This window comes from Mycteria americana, chromosome 1, assembly GCF_035582795.1.
Source record: "Mycteria americana isolate JAX WOST 10 ecotype Jacksonville Zoo and Gardens chromosome 1, USCA_MyAme_1.0, whole genome shotgun sequence".
NCBI classification, from domain to species: Eukaryota; Metazoa; Chordata; class Aves; order Ciconiiformes; family Ciconiidae; genus Mycteria; species Mycteria americana.
In genome coordinates this window covers 44,881,902-44,887,901 of record NC_134365.1, presented here as the reverse complement: position 1 = coordinate 44,887,901, position 6,000 = coordinate 44,881,902, and positions in this window count along the sequence as shown.

The window sequence follows — 6,000 nt, the reverse complement described above, 5'->3', positions numbered from 1 at the left end:
CACTATAGCTGAATACACCAGTTGCAAGCATAGTTTGTGAGATGTTTAATAACAGCCTGTTTTATATAAAAAAGGATTTTATGCTATTTATGCTATCCATGTGGTAGCAAGTATCAGTAAATTTATTAGGTATACATTCCAAGGGTGCATTTTCAATGGAAGTAGGGGGAGAGTGGCTCCCCATTAGTACCACCTGCACATGTGCCTGATGCAGCTGGAACCGTGTTGCTGTGCACTCCCAGGGCAGCTCCATCTTCCCAGATAAAAATAAATTTCATTCCATCTAAGTTTGTATATGCCTTGAATATGGATGGACAAGCCTGTGTGCACAGCTTTGCAAAGAACTCTCCCTCTGCATAAACACTCTCTCACAAAGCCAAAGCTGGAGGCCAGTTCAGTCAAGATATGTACCGGTTTAACAACAAATTGTACTCAAGATGGTTTTTAATTGACATGTCTGTGGACAGTCCAACCCCTACTTTAATCTGGCTTGTATCAACTAACAAACCCACAACTTTTGTGGGAAAACAAGCCCCGGCCCTACCCAAATCTTGTGCATGTGCACAGAGTTTATAGAAAACTATGCAGCAGGCTGCATGAGTTACAGTGCAGTCAAGGAATCACTGGGAGGGAAGAAAAACACTTGCCCTTATGTGAACTGTGCATAAGATGCCTTTAATTCCTTGTGGGGGCTTTTGTGGTGACATAAACTGAGGCAATGTTGGAGACAGAATTACAACATAAATTTATGTAAGTTTTAGGACCACATTTGAACTATCAATTAATCTATTTTTAATATCCCTTTTATTAACCAAATGCATGCAACAGTTCTAAGATGGGCAAATGCCAATACTGCAAGAATAAATTTAGCATGTGCCACTATGCTAATAAACAGTTACCCAAAACACAAGGCACAAGGGGAGGTGGATTTCAGGGTGGGTTGGTTGTTTGGGGTTTTTTTCTGATTTTCCTCTGGAAAGCTAGAGTAACCTTCTTGGGAAAAAAGAGGACTTGCTTAGGAGCTTTTTCCAGGGCAAGTAGTACACACACAAACCTACACCTGCAAACACACAGAGATACATACCCTACATTGCCTCAGCACCATTATGTCCAGCTCCAGCAGAAGGCCTGTGGAACAGTCTCTCACTGGGCATGTAAAGAAAGCAGGAATAGAAATAAATACTTGAATAAATATTCGAAGCCCCACTGCTTAGCACAGATTTTCAAGTAGCTTACTTCCAAAGGCTTGTTACATGTTTACATTATGTTTGACTTTCTTTTCTTGTCTCTGTCTTGAATCATGTTCTGTCTTTTCCCTCTGTCTCAATTTATTTGGTCCTTACATCCCTCCAGCTTGAGGCTTTTTTGGTAAACATCATAGTAAACTTAAATTTGTATCGATGACTTCCCTTTATTATGCTTTTGGTGCTCAGCAATACTAATATAAACATTTCTGGTTTTACATTTTGATCTCAATTGTTTTATCTTCTGTGTGTTCAAATTGGATATCAGCATGGCTGCAATCCTTAGCAGGCAATCCCATTCCCTCAGTGAGGATACCTTTTTATATAGAACATGTGATGTTAGAAAGGTTTGTTAGCGTATACAACGATGAGACAGCTAGGATGCCATCTATGGATTTTGCTGGAGCCAATTATCTTATACAGTAGCTACAACCTGATAAATGTTGTTTAAATGCCTCAAAGTGCATCTTTGGCATGGTGCAAGGCATTTATATATATGCATCTCCTGTTATTATCAGTAGGATATACATCTACTGTGTGCTTCACTCTTGGCATGATACATTAACTATGGATTTATAGCTGTACTTTAAAAGAGCAAGGATTTCTGTATAGGTACTGTTGAATATATACAGGGATAGCTTTTTTTACCATGTTCCACAGGAGAAAAGTTTGCTAATATCCTGTATATCTTGATGTAGAGCTTCAAGAGCAAAAAAGGAATAATGTATAGCTGAAAAGCCTCACCAACACTGAAAGGCTCTGGAAAGCTGCAGCAGAAATAAAGAGCAGCCCACCACTCTGTGCCAGCTACTACTTAGTTGGGAAACTATGCAATGATTAAACAATGAAATTAAACACATAGGACCTGGTACATTTAAATATTTAAATGCCACTTTTCATAACAAATCATACTAATGCATAACTGTGAGTCTGACCTTGCTCTAGGACGGTCTATAACACTGCAGGCAAGACAGCTAACCTTGTGCATTCCTCTACCTCTTCAGTTAAGATCTGTGCTCTCACATAAAGGCAGGGCCACTGACATGAGATCTTTATTATGAAACATCTTTGTTCATATATATTTATGAGGGATATGACAGTTATTTTTAAGTGAAAGGAGTCTGCTTTCATATAAGCATAAATCTGAAGCAAATCCATTGACCTCAGTAGTGCTACAGGGAAACGTGAGTCTGGTTTCTTGATGGCTGTTACTTAAAGGTTTCCTCACAGCATTTTAACTACTATTTACTTTACCTTGTTGAATAACTCCACAGCTTTCTTCAGTGGAGTTACCTCCCCCTTTCATCTGGCATTCAGGTAAACCTCATGGTGGAAGGTCCACTTGGATGTCCTTCAGGAAAGAAGGTTACAGGTAGGAGGAAACCTCCAGCAGGAGGAAACTTCTGTAGCAGCCGTGTAATGAAGAAAAATATTGCTATGTGTTTCCAACAGAAGTTTATACTCCAAAAGGGGAGGGTCTGTAGGAGTCCCTTCAGTGGCATACTGAGCAGTAGTTCTCAATTTTTTAGTGATTTTATTTATGTCAGCAAAGCGCTGGTTATAAGATGTTGGCTCCTCCTTGTTTCCATGTCAAAACTGTATTATAAGATGCATGTAAATACATTAAGTGCTTTCCTAAAATTTATTTCCCTTGAAAGCAATTGCATGACTGTAACAGTATTGTGCAGTCATTGAAAGGGTAACGTGCTACTCTCTGTTTACGGTATGTCTACAGGGGAAAACAAAGTGCCTTGTTAACAGCTAAGCTCACTTAGCTAACCTAACTTTAACCTAACGGGTTAAACCAGCAAGAAAAACAAGGTAACTTGGGGTCTAACGCTGGATAATAGCTTGAGTTCAAATCAGCATTTTCCACAGATCTCAACTCCAGGTGCCAAGCAGAGCTAAACCAGACTTGCACTGTCACTGTCTTAGCCAGGGCTTTGTGTAGCAGAAGGGGGTGGGAAAGGGCTCAGCCTGGGACTATGCTGCTCTAAAGGTCACTCTGCCTTGCACAGGCAGCCTGCAGCAACGTGAATTCCTGAGTCAAGATGGTCAGGAAATGTTTTTTTGCTGAAACTACCTTTGAAACCATCTTGAAAAAAAAAATCAATAAAAATGGATCATTCTCACAGAAGTCTCTTATCATGGGGGCATTTTCTCTTGGAGGGAATTTATCTTGATGGAAGTTTTTTAACCAGCTTTAATCCTAAAAACATAGTATTTGTGGAACAGACATGCAATGGCCCTCGGGGATTATTATTGTAGCCCCACCCTGACACCTGCACATCTTCTGTTTGTTCAGGTTTTGCCCCAGGGAAAACATTTGCCCCTACACGCAAACCTAAGAGTTTAAAAGGATTTTCTATCACGGATGTTCTGTCTCACAATTCCAACTCATATTTTTGAAATCTGTCAAAGTATATACTAAGTGTATGCTAAGGCCTAGTGACACATCCAGCTTCAGCTCCATCATTCATTCTTTTTCAGTTATTCTTGTGGGGTGCTTGTGTGTGTGTGTCTATCTAGCCCACCATCCATCCATCCCTCCATCTCTCCATCCATCCATCCATCCTATCTATCTGTCTGTATCTTTCCCTTTCATAAGATAAATACATACATAGATTGAACAATCTTTTCGCTTTTTGTTCACATCAACATAAAAAAAAATATCGACATAAGCAGATAATTTGGCTTTAGAGATGGCTAAGATAGAAACAACTTTCAATCATAAATGACTGATAGATGTTATACAAAATTTCTTTAGGGCCTTTCTATAATATGGAAGGCAAGTTCTTTTTAGCCACCAATACAAGAAGTTTTTTATTCCTTTTGTTTTTTGAAGTCTATCTGTCTAATCATGTACCAAAACATTGCTCTACCCATTCAGCAATTAATTTATTTTCTGGTTTATTATTTTAAAATAGCAAAGACTTCTTTGCCTTTATCCGTATCCACTATAAAATTGATTTCTTCCCTTTGAGTAATTCTGATTTATTTATCCGTTTCACCAGTTCTTAACAGTGGGCTTAGAGCAACGCGCTGCGTTTAACCTTTTAAAAAGCTGTTCTGGTAATGGTATAGAAAAAGAAAGGGCAGACTTAGTCCCTAAAGAGCAGGACTAAGTACTACATCATGGAGATCACACGATGGCACTGAGAGTGGAGGCAGGGCTGTTGGGCAGCAAGAGCGGGCAGCAAGAGCGGTGGGGACGTGTCAGCATGGCTCAGGCTGTGGCCCTCTCGCCCCTACGCTGAGAGGTCATGTTCAGATCTCATTTTCTGATGCTGTGGACAGAAGTCTGAACAATTAGCGGCTTCATCTCTCAAACAAGATATTGACCTAGGGTTTCTGGAAGTTGAAGGTTTCAGGGCATATTTTGGAAAGAAAAGGGGAATAACCCCAATGCCTTGGCCAACATCCCGGTCTTCAGCATAACCAGTATCAAAACAGAGTGTGATTAATGCTAAGTGCATAATGGCTGCCACATTTGCCTCTGCAAGCAGAAGGTCTCCTGCAAACTGGCTTTTTATTCTTTCTTTCTGGTTCTAGTTAAAAGTTACAAACTTTCCTTAACTGCAGGACAAGCATTGTAAAATATGTTGGTGCTCTAATGTTTTACAACGATTATCTTGACTTATGAATATGTTTTTGCTGCCAATTTTAAATTGATGTAATTTAAATACTTTCAGACGATTTCCATTCCTCTTAAAGACAACAGTCTGTGGCCTGAACTTACTCTCTTCAAACTCAACATTGCTGCTCTGATAATCTCTGTAAAGACAGAATGGTACTTACCGTTCAAAGATGGCAATTTGGACTGAAATAAAAAGCTTTTCTCATTCCTGTTGCTCTTGAAATTTGAGGTAGCTAATGCTGGAGAAGCTTAAGTGGCCAAGTTTAGTTTGATTTCAGAATTATACTCTCCCCCAAAATATGTGTTTAGAAAATCACTATGTTTTTGCTAACATGTTCTTAAGCACATAGGAACTCAGACTGTGGCTCAGACAGTTCCCATGCTGATCACATATGCTTCGAACTTAGCATATAGAGAAACTGCACTAGAAGCAAATGTTACGCTAAAAAATTATCTTAAGCCATATAAAAATTCACTTTTCCAAGTGGTGAAGTTGGACTGTGGTAGCCATTTGGGGCAGTCAGCAGCAGCTCTACAGCTCCTGGCTGGGGAGAAGAACACTCCCTGAGCTACCTACCAGTCTTGCCCTTGCAGGAGTGAAATCTCTAAAAAGTAGGAAATGAATCATTAAAATGGCAGAAACTCGTGCTCCTAAAATGTAGGAAGTACAGAGGTGAAATAAACCCACTTCTGAAGCACAGCCTTAACTCTGCCCTGAGGCCTACGAGGCCAATGCCGCGTGTACGAGCAAGCTGCAGTTGCAGATGTACTTTGGAGAGAAACCATATGAATATTGTAGTAAAGTACTTGTTTTAACACCTTCTCTTTGCTACAGCAGAGCTCAGCTTCTCAGACACAGCGAACAGGAGCTGCATATAGTTGGCTTATTTTCAAATACTTGGGGTCATGTCGGCACGAGGACGTTTACCTGCTGGGGTTACTTCTGGCATGCAGCTGCCAGCATCGCAGTTTGGATAGTCCGGGTGAACAGCCAGTGCTTTTGCCTGTGGTGGCCTTTCCCGGGGAACCCTGCAGGGTGACATGCCCAGCATCCCTCACCACACTGCCTGCTGCACTTAGCGCTGTGCTGTGAGTCCAAAATCCCTTTCTTAGGTTTGT